The sequence below is a fragment of the Apodemus sylvaticus genome, chromosome 5 (assembly GCF_947179515.1).
Source record: "Apodemus sylvaticus chromosome 5, mApoSyl1.1, whole genome shotgun sequence".
In the NCBI taxonomy this organism is placed as follows: Eukaryota; Metazoa; Chordata; class Mammalia; order Rodentia; family Muridae; genus Apodemus; species Apodemus sylvaticus.
In genome coordinates this window covers 151,715,142-151,726,125 of record NC_067476.1, presented here as the reverse complement: position 1 = coordinate 151,726,125, position 10,984 = coordinate 151,715,142, and the positions used below count along the sequence as shown (strand labels likewise).

The following is a 10,984-nucleotide window of genomic DNA, read 5'->3' as shown; positions in this document are numbered from 1 at the left end:
CAGAGTGAGTTCCAGGACAGCCAGGGCTACACAGAGAAACCCTGTCCCAAAAACCAAAATAAACAACAACAACCAAAAAAACAAAAACAAATCACTGCTGAAATAAGGTACCTGGTTCAAAGGCTGGTGCAGCCTCACTCCTGCCGGCTGTGGACAAGACCCTGACATCTCTGAGCATCCGTGTTCACCAAAGATTATGAATGTGATGACCAGGTGCAAACGTCTGGCCACAGAACCTGCTGGAGCAGTGCTTCCTGGGAGGAGAACCCCAAGCCAGGAAGGACAAAACATGTAAAATTACTTGTTGCAGAAAAAGACAAGGACACAAAAAGATCACCTGTGTATACATCGGTTGTTGCTTTGTGCTCTCTATAGAGACAGAATCACTATATAGCAAGTTTGACTTTGGGGAGATCCTCCTGCCTCAGCCTTCCCAGGGATTCACAGATGTGAGCTACCAGAGTACTGTCTGAGTTTACCATATAAAGATTAAATGCCAATTAAATGTCTGGGATGACAAAACTGATTATGCCTGCTTTTCTACCTGTTTTATTGGTTTATTTTCTGAGATTTTTTTTCCTTTTGTTCTTTTTGTTTTTTTAAATAGGGTCGCCTGGACCTCCAGCTGATCTTCAACTCCCTGGGTAGATAAGGGTGACCTTGAATTTTTGATTTTTCCTGCCTTTGCCTCCCAAGAGCTGGTACTGCAGGTGTGTACCACCACACTACATTTGTTTGCTTGTTTATGCTTTTTTTGGATTTGGTTTTTTCGAGACAGGGTTTCTCTGTGTAGCCCTGGCTGTCCTGGAACTCACTCTGTAGACCAGGCTGGCCTCGAACTCAGAAATCCGCCTGCCTTTGCCTCCCAGAGTACTGGGATTACAGGCTTGAGTCACCCCGCCTGGCTTGTTTATGCTTTCTAAGGAAGTTCTCAGAATGTCAAGGATGGGCACCCTGTCTGGCCCCGGGCATCCACTGAACAGCGCTGCAGGGGCCAGACCCTTCTCATGCAGCGATGGGACTGGAAGAAAGGGGGGGGGATGCCTTTTTGGAGGGTGTCGTGAAAGCAAATACTCAGGCCTAATATCCTGTATCCAGCCTCGACTGCACAGTGGCCAAAGGTGGGGCTTGCCCCTGGTTTACTAAAAGCAAGTTCGGGATTAGTGCAGACAGTGGGGGTAGAGTCTAGAGCCCCCTACTCAGTTAAGACAGTCCCTTTGAATTTGAGATACAGCGATTTTACTGCATCTCCATGGGTGCCCAGCTATTTTTACGCAGTGAATTTGACAACGCTATCCATCAGGAAATTAGAAAAATCCTATCAGGGGTAAATAAGCGCAGCCTGGGGGTTCAGATACAACTCCGGAGCTCGGCGGCGTGGGTTCAGATCCTGATCCAACCGTCTGACCTTGGGCCAATAACTTAACTGCTCTGTCTTGATTTCAATATCTATAAATGGATGAACACCATGGAAGACTTTCAGGGTTACTTTTCCATCCGAGGCTAGCGCTGTACTACCGCAGGGTCGATAACCCCCTAGCACATCCGCTGTACTTTCTGAAGCTACTGGTGGGCTCTGTGGAGGCTCTTCACCCACCCCTGGCAGTCAGGGCCCCTTCAAGCCTCTGGTGGCTTCGGGGACAGCAGAAACCGCGCACACAGCACCACCTGGAGTCGAGTTCTCCCTTTACCAAGGGAACCGGCCTCCCCTTTCTTTCCCATTCCCGGCCCATGTCTGGGCAACGCTTCTGCTTTCGCTTGAGCTCGAGTTAATTTCTCAGAGAGCTTCGGAGGCGCGTGGGAAGGTCCCGGGAGCGTGGGCAGTTCCTCCCGCGATCTAGCTTGGGGATCGGCCCAAGCCGGCGTCTCCAATGGCAAGTGGGTGCGTGTGTGTTTAGAGGCGAGCGCGGGGCTTTCAGCAAAGGCTGCCGGGTGTTTGCAAACCAGGGCGAGCCCCTGTGAAAGCGGATAAAAGAAAACATTTATTAACGTGTCATTACGAGGGGTAGCGCCAGGCCGGGGCTGTCGCACGCCTCAGGGAACACTTGGCTCCTCGCTGCTGGGAGGGAGGAGGACGAAAAAGCGGAAAGAGGCTGGATTTTCTGCGCGCCAGCCCGGGGGCCTGATCCATGGCCCTGGCGACTTCGCGCCGGTGTCTGGTGGACTAAGAGATGCGCCCCGGGTCCGAGTGGCACACACGCGCGCACACACGCACGCGCGGTCTCGGCTCGCCGGCAGCTCCCTGCTCAGCGAACATCAGCCTCAACTCCGCGCCCAGGGCGAGCGGGAGCGGGTGCGGGTGAGTGCGCCCCGGGCCCGCGAGGGTGCGCGCTCGGCGGCGGGAGCGCGGCCGGCCACCGGCTCGGCAGGCAGCAGGCCGGGAGCCGCCGGGACTTCGGGCCGGGGCGCGGGGCGGCCGCGGAGGCGGAGGTGAGGAGCGATGGCTGAATCGCCGGGTCCCCGGCGGGGCGGGAGGTGGCCGGGTCGTGGGTCCAGAAGCGCGCGGAGGCCGGGGCGGGCGGGGCGGAGCAGAAGCCGGGTTGCCGCGGCGGCGGCTGGAGCAGCGGCAAGGCAGAGTCCCCTGCGCCCCGCGGCCCGGCCCGGCTGCGGCAGAGGCGCCGTGAGGCCGCTCGGTGAGCGGGGCGCTGGGCCGGGCCCGGATCACAGATTCCAGGGCGAGCACGGCTCAGGTGAGCCCAGCGGGTCCCCGCTGCCCGGCTCCGGGAGGTGCCACCCGGAGGCTTCGGCACCGGCCGGTCTCAGGGGGGGCTGACCGATTTGACCCCGTCTGCAAGGCTGGGCGGCTAGGGGAGGACTTCCCGCGCCCCGGTGGTTCCCGGGGAAGGGCGCCTGGACCCTCGGGCTGCAGGAGCATGGCCCGGTTGACCCCTTGGGGTTTAGACCCAGAGGGCCAGCTAGGAGCCAGACCACGTGTGGCTTGTCCGGGCAGGACCCGAGCAAGCAGGGACTAGGAACTCGCAGAACGGAGGACAAATGAAATCGGAAAACTTCTCCCGCGCCAGGTCAGAACCCATCGCCCTGCAGACCTGCGTCTGCCGCGGGCTCCGTAGCCCAGAGGAGACGCTGCAGCGGGAACTGTGACTTCGTTTAGAGAGTAGTAGTTCACTCATTCATTCGACAGGCATTTGTGGTACTCTGAGCGTACCAGGCACAGAGTGTCACCCAGGGAAGCGTGGATGGCAGGTTAGTCCCTGCGAGGGCGGCTGGTGGCGAGTGGAGGCTCAAAATGGGCAAATGGAAGGAGCCACTCACGGGCCATGGGTCAGCTTAGTGGCCTCTGCCTAGAGTCCCCTAAGCTGCCGGAGAGCCTTGATTCTCTACACAGTAGGACAGTCTGCGCAGAGCGTGGCTGTGGTGACCCCCGCCCTACCGCCCCCCCTACACCTCTCCCCACTTCCTGAAAGTTCTGAGTGGCCCCACCCCTTCAGGACTGGCTCTCCTGCAGCTTGTTTTAATCACTTTTTGAGTTAAAAGTCAATATTTAATTAACCAAGTAATTACATTCAGCTTACGTTTGAATCTGGATATTTGCTGTGTCTGTGGGGACGCCCGCCCTCTCCCCCTCTCCATCTGTCCCTGTCTCGTTCCCACGGTGCACCCCCAGGCTACTCTGGAGGTGACAGAGCAGGTGATGTTGGCTTTCCCTGGGGACAACCCTGGGTTTTGTTCACCTTACAGTTAGCTGGACTGGGTCCAGCTCCTTGCCCAAAGGGGATCAACTAAGATACAACCATTGATTAAAAGGGGTGGGAGTTCTCTGAAGACCCCTCCCCCCAAGATTCTCCACCCAGCCTGGCTGGTCCCCAGGGAAATCAAAACAACCTGTTTCTCTGCGGTTTAGTGTTGAAATCAGCAGTTTATTGAGGATGGTGTTAGCTTGGCCAATGGCATATTGAACCCGCTGTCCCTGCCCTGGCTGAGGGTAGTGTGGCTTTGGACTTTGTGTAACCCTCTTGAGGGTTTTTTTTATTTGAATTCATGACATTTTCTGAAACCTTAATAGCATGTTAGGTTTTCAGACTTAAGGTTAGAAGGATGGTTTGCTGAGTCAAGGCTGGCCCCGAGGGAGGAACTATGGGCACGGGCGCCCTTGTACAGTCTGCGTGCCTGTGTGTCCCCCTGCCCCACATGGGCTCCATTCAAGGACTCTCCCCCCCCCCCATCCCATATACAATTTCACGATGATCCAAATGCCTTTTCACTCAGAATTGAGTGCCTCTCCGTAGTCTGAGTTTGGTGCTGGGTTTGGTGACTTCTGGCCCCTGGGTATGAGGGGGGGATTATCACACAGCCATTATCTTTACTTAGACTCTGCCCTCTCTGAAGACCTGAGGCCCTTCCTGCCTTTCTGACCAGTTCAAAGAAGTTTCCCCTTCACCTCAAAGATAAGAGGCAGGAAGTGTTTGAGCCAGGCCCTTAGACATAATAAGTCACGCGTGGCACATTCCTCTTGCGCCAGATCCACTCTGAGCCACTGGGCTGCTCTTCCACCAGGGACTTGTTTTCAAAGTGCAGGGGACAAGAAACCTGCCTGGTGAGACAGTGAAGCTATTTAAGTTAGAAGCCGACTGTCTGAATCCTTTCCCTTCCCCAAGAACCCGCTGCCGTTTTGGGTAGGAGTCAGGAGGTACCCTGGTTGGCAGTGTGTGCTTTTTCCCCCTCTGGTTATTTGGTTTTCTTGTTTTTGTTTTTGTTGGGGGGGGGGGCATTGTTTTTTTGTTTCGGTTTTTTGGTTTGTTTGGGTTTGGGGGTTTTATTTGTTTGTTTGTTTGTTTGGTTTGGTTTTGGTTTTGGCTTTCCCCCCACACACACTTCTCTTCCCCAGGGTTTCATCTCCTCTCCTGGTCTAGATGTGAAGGTTCTTTCAAATGTGGCCAATGAAAAACATGCAGAAATAAGGATTTTAGCTCCTAAAAAGTACAGGGAATGGATGACACAGGACATTGTAGGAGGGAGACCCTCTTGTGGCTCCTGGCGGCCTCAGAGGGTGGTTTCAGGCTGCGTTCTAAACGTCAGGGGACAGGAAAGTCATCCTGTCCATAATGACCATAGCAGGCCAGGACAATCTGGCTGTTGCCGGCCCCAGGGGCTGGCCTGGTGGGGACCCCGGCAGATGCCCGTGATCCAGCCGGCTTCAAGGCGCTATCTAATTGGGAGATCATTAAGATCATTATAATTAATTGGCATCCTGATAAATGGCGTGATTGCCTAATTGGGGTGGTTGCTAGGGAACTAGACCTCACTTGGAGCCTAGAGGGGAAGAGGCAGTGGCTGGCTGCAGTTGGGCGCTGGGGTTACAGACCCTGCAGCTCATGGGCAGGCAGCCAGAACCGTATCAGCCACATCTGCTGGCAGCTGCTGAGTGCAGTTGCAGATGGAATGTGGGCTAGGGGTGTTTTCTTAGAAGGGCTGCAATCAGGACCCTTTCTCTCGCAAGCCATTGAAAGAGAGGCTCTGAAATCACTGGGAGGCAAAGGAAAAACGCCCGGTGCCTCTCACAGGGCCCTAAATCCTAAGACAGCCCTGGCATCGTGCACCACTGAATCAGGGACTCAGCGTTTGCCACAGACGCCATTCTTCCTGTCTCTGCTCTGCCCTCTACCTCACTCTGTGCTTTCCTCAGAACTAAAGCTGCAGTCTCTGGCAGCCCCGGGCTGGGTGTTTAAGACAGCCGGTCTGTCTGGCCACCTGCCCAGCAATGACATGGGGGCGTGTGACTCAACCGTTCTGGGCCTCTGTTTTCTCTTCCAACAAGTACTGGAGTTAAGTCCTCACTGCCTTCCCTGAGTCTGTGGACCAGAGTGAGATCATCGGTACCTAGTGCTCAGCATCCATATCCCGGGTAAACCTGGACCACAGTGTGGCTGTGGGACCCTGTGAGAGGCATCAAGCATCACCCCTATGGTCACAGCCCAAGAGTAGAAGCAAGCCTTTTTTCAGTGACGGTCCCTAAGCCCAGATGCCCCCCCATGAGACCACTGACCCGTGCACTGGCTGAGGTAGTAAGTTACACACGCCCCCCCTGACTATAGTGGGGTGTGTGTGTGCTGGAACAAGAAAGCCTGGACATTTGGGAAGCAAGGAGCCACCTGTATGGGCAGCCATGGTCAGAAGGGTCTGTCATCAACCTTGCTGAGGTGAGACCCATGGGGACATCACCACCCTCCCCTTCCCACAGGGTCCTTGGGAACCAGGGCCCGTCTTAGCGGCTTCAGTGGATAGAAGGCTGCCTCCTGGCTTTGATCTTGGGCTCTCTGAGGGCTGAGTTTACCTGGCTCTCCACCATGAAAATCATCTTGAAGTGTTTGTTTAAAAAATGTAAAGTCCCGCTGGGCAGTGGTGGCACATGCCTTTAATCCCAGCACTCGGGAGGCAGAGGCAGGCGGATTTCTGAGTTCCAGGACAGCCAAGGCTACACAGAGAACCCCTGTCTCAAAAAACCAAAACAACAACAACAACCACAAAAAGTAAAGTCCCTCAGAGATAGCAGACACCCTGCGTAGGTTCAAGTCAGCAAAAGGCTTAGAAAGAGGGCCTTGTCTGCTCATGGCAGTGGTAGTAGGGGACGGTACCCTAGATGAGGACAGGAATAGAGAGAAGCCAAAATGTACCATTGCCTCGAACATGACAGCCTTCTTGGTATTGTGAAGGTCCAATTATTATACAACCCCTCGTAGGGCCAATACCACAAGGGCTCAAGTTCCCCATAGGTCCCAGTACCACATAAGTCCCAGTACCTCTTAGGTCCCAGTACCCAAGACGCCCCAGTATCTCATGGGTCCCAGTACCACAAGGATCCCAGTACTTCATAGGTCCCAGTACAGTACAGTACAGCACAGACCAGAGATTATCTCTTGTCACTACTAAATACCTGACAAGAGCCAGGTACTGCCTGAGGGCCTAGCCCCGGAAGGGAGAACCTGGTGCTCCAGAGACACAGGCCCCAAGAGCAAGCAGTGAACAGGGCCATAGTCAGGATTGTTCATACCAGGCTTCAGAAAACAAAACAAAATAAAACAAAAAACAGTAATGAAATACAAGACACCTTCACCAGTGTGAAGCGCGGTGAGGTATCTCCAGAGAGGCCACCCTGAAGAAGAGATCTCTGAGCCATGGCCTTTCTTACATGAAGTGTAAGAAAGAGGTTGGTCTCGGGGATAGCTGAGGAAAGAACATTTGAGGTGGTGAGAACAGCCTGTGCAAAGGCCCTGAGGTACAGAGGACAGCTTTTTCAGGACCCAGAAGCCCAGTGGGAGTAGGAAGCCATGAGCAAGTTGTGAAGATAAAGACAGAAGTGTGACATTCAGACTTTATGTTTTAAATGACGTGGACGACTATAGGAGGCTGTCAGACAGCCATCCCATCTGTGTTTCAGAAAAATCTCAGCTCACATGATCAATAGTCTTGATGCTAAGTGGGGAGACAGTGCCCAGAGCCATCAGGACCATGGGGGTCACAGAGAGTAGTCAGGAGACAGAGTCACCATGATGGTTTGGGTTGGTGCCGGGGAGAAAAATTTGGATTGTGGAGCCAGCAGGACCTGAGCGGGTCCAGGGTTCAGAAAGAGCCACTGATTCTCAAACAAGAGTGCTCTTGCTGACTAGGGGACATGCAGTATTGGTGAAGACAATTTTGAGTGTCACAAACTTGACACCATGGGCGGAGACCGTCGGCTCTGGAGGACCCCACCAGAGAGTGATCAGAGTGCTGAGTGCAGTGGCCAGGTGACCTGGGATGGGGTGGCCGGGGAGGAGGGAGCAGGAGGGAAGGATAAGGAACTCCAGGAGGTTCTTTAGGCCCCTGGACTCCTCTCATGTCCTGGCTGTGTGAGTTTGTAGCTTGCTAAGGCTGAAGGCCTGAACTTGGACGCTGTCATGCTTCCCAGTTATTTTAAGCTGTGTGACTGGACACACAAGAGAAGAGAGAACGCATGTTGTATTGGCTGGTGTGATCCCCTGTTCTCAGAGCCTGTCACATACCTATTCGATGAATATTTTTGGACGCCCCACTCGCTCCCCTCTGTGTTCCTGGGAGCACTAGATGGGAGCACTAGATGGGAGCACTAGATGGGAGCACTAGATGGGAGCACTAGATGGGAGCACTAGATGGGAGCACTAGAAGGCACTGGCTGAGCTTCTCATGACTGATTGCTCACTCCTGGGTGATTGGCAGACGGGAATCATCACTGGGGCAGAGGCGGCAGGGTCAGGGTTGGGGGGGGGGGATCTCTACCCTGACAGTGGAGGCCTTCTGAGCCTAGCACTTTGCTAGATTCTCACAAACCAGTGTTTTACATTTCCAGTCTCAACAGGATTGCAAAACAACACGCGTGTCCCAGTGGCAGGGGCACCAGACTCATAGCTGCCTGTTGTGAAAGACATGCCCCCCTCCCCCCTGATTTACACACTGGGCCCCACTGGAGACCGCCCTCCGTTCCAGCCCAGACTCGAATCCTTAGGCTAAGCATGCCTGTGGGGCCTTGGGGTAGGGGAGGCTGAGGCCATACGCTGGGGGACCTCAAGCAGGGACATAAAGCGTGTTTGGCCAGGTGGATGCCAGATGTGTCTGAGAAGAACGTTGCTGACAGCTCTTCTTGTGGGCCCATGGCTGGAACCCTAGCAGGGGTCTGACCCACCTTGGTAGCCAGAGAGGTGGGGATCTGTGCAAATAGCCCAGCAAGGGATCGGTGCTTGGTGAGCCCCGCCTGTCTGCTGCCTCTGGAGATCCATGCTGTCTGCAGGCTTCTAAGGCCAGCTGCTAAGTTGGATGTTTCAAAGAACAGGGAAGCCAACTGAGGTCATTAGGATAGCTCAGAGTCTAATCACCGTGCTTTCTTTACTTGTAGTAAAATGGAATTCCTGGCTTAGCGGCCTGGGCAATTGAAGTTTCTTGTTTCCCACACAACAAAACATTCAAAGCAGTGGAGAGCCCAAGTCTTGTCTTTTGAAACCATCTGTAATAGTGTTTTCTGTCGTCTGCTGTCTACTGTCCCTCTGTCCTTGCAGAAGTCTTTGACCTTCTTGTCTCTTGGTTTCAATGTAGCTGCCTCAGCTCCTCCAATCATCAAGTCTTCCTCAAAGTAGGGATATAGGACAGAACTTCTCTCTCTCTCTCTCTCTCTCTCTCTCTCTCTCTCTCTCTCTCTCTCTCTCTCTCTCTCTCTCTCTCTTATTTTCCAAAGAACAAAATCCCTCTGAAGCTCACCCTGCCGCAGGCTTTGCTCTGTGTCTCATTGGCCCCTGGCAGGGTGTTGTACTGGATTCTAAACCAAACACCGGTAAGGAGGGAAGGATAACCGGGTTTTGTTGATAGTCTTAGCTCAGTGCTTTCCAAACCAACAGATCAAACACCTTCTGGTTTTGGCAAGTGCTTTGAGAGGAGGTTTACCTGGAAGGGACTCCCGGATAACTTATCTGCACAGTCATCAGTGAAATGCCCTGATTAGGCATGAAAGGGAAAACAAAGGCAAAGTGGCTTATAATTAAACACAGTGAACACACTGCAGCCCAGCGCCTGGGCGGGGCACCTGGGCGGGGCACCAGGGCAGGACCGGCGAAGGTGCCCACATAGTGCGGTGGCGGGGCACCCCGCAGCAGGCATGAGAGGGGGATTTTTAGCCAACGTGATCATAACCATTTTCTAGCAGCTGAGGAGACTTTACCGGGTGAATTACCCACATGCCAAGAAGCCACAAGGACCTGAACTGGAATTCCCCAGTGTCTATGTGAAGACCCAAAGTGTGGCTGTAGCACCCGTAATCCCAGCACAATGGAGGCAGAATCAGGACCCCTAAGGCTTGCTGTCCAGATAGTCTAGCTGAATTGTTGAGTTCCGGGTTCCCTGAGAAACCCCGTCTCAAAAACAAAACAAAAAACAAACAAACAAACAAACCAAACCCCAAGGTCAAAGACAACAGCTGCTCTCCTATCAGCCTCTGGTCTCTGCCCTCATAAACACACGCACACATATGCTGTGAACCCATAAGACAATGGCAATTTTATAAAATACTGAACGAATGGCCAAATTTCCCAAGTGAACTGACTTCTGCTTTCCTTAGTTTGTCCGGGTGTAGGGTAAAACCATTCAACAGTGATCTTGCTCGTGGGCCCTTTGCTCGGCTCTGGAAGCTGCCAGCAGCTTTCTCTTTGCAGCCATGTCTGGAAGAAGCTAGGCGATCATACTGGAACTCCAGCCGGCCTCCAGGTGCCCACTTGGGATCCCAGTACTCCCAAGACTGAGGCAAAAGGTCATACACACATGGAGAGTTTGAAGCCAGTCTGGGCTACTCGAGATTCTGTCCCCTGAAATAGCCTGTTCCTGCATTAAAATGCAGGCTCATTGCACTGCCCTGCCCCGTCTGTACCCCCACCCCGCCCCTGCCCTGTTGACCTCTCAGACTCTTGAAGCCTGTGGCCTGTCGTCCCCCACTCTCCATACACCGAACACTTCTCTCTTCTCTCTTCTCGGATGCTGCAAAGCGGTCTCCAGTCCCAAGTCTAGACACCTGCTCTTCCCACTGTCTAACGTCACCTCTGGCTCTAATGTCACTCTAGGGTGACACTGTTTCCTTTGGAATTCTCTCCTCAACCCTCACTAAAATGTAAGCGGAGTGTGGTGTGGCCTTGGTCTTACTAGAGCTCGGCCCAGCCCTCTAGGTGCCCAGGAAGGAGGCCTGCAGATTGGCTGTTCAAAGGAATGGAGTCTTTCCTTGCTGGGAGGTGACTTGCTCAGGCCCTGGAAGTCAAAACCTGTGTGTCATTGGCAGAGAACAAGCGTGAGGTGGAGCTGGTTAGATTCACACATTCCCATGTTAGCTGGTGGAAGAGAGGTCTACAGAGGAGAGGTTATCCCCCTGATTCCCCAGCACGGACAGCAGGCCCTGGGAGTCTTGGGCCGCCTGGGAAATTCACCTTTGAGACAGATGGTGTACGGGTCAGGGCTGAGGCCTCGCTCATCTGCTCCC

The 10,984-nt window shown here is 53.9% G+C and overlaps 1 protein-coding gene across 5 annotated transcripts in view; it reads left to right on the top strand.

Moving 5' to 3' along the window:
* The first annotated feature begins 1,733 nt into the window (after window positions 1-1,733).
* Sulf2 (sulfatase 2) overlaps window positions 1,734-10,984 on the top strand; it is an 82,095-nt gene continuing 72,844 nt past the window's right edge. Inside the window, exon 1 of one of the 5 annotated variants that reach the window (XM_052184322.1) lies at window positions 1,734-1,882. The gene's annotated coding sequence lies outside the window, so the exon portion shown is untranslated. The other 4 variants (XM_052184320.1, XM_052184317.1, XM_052184319.1 and 1 more) reach the window with 4 other exon arrangements.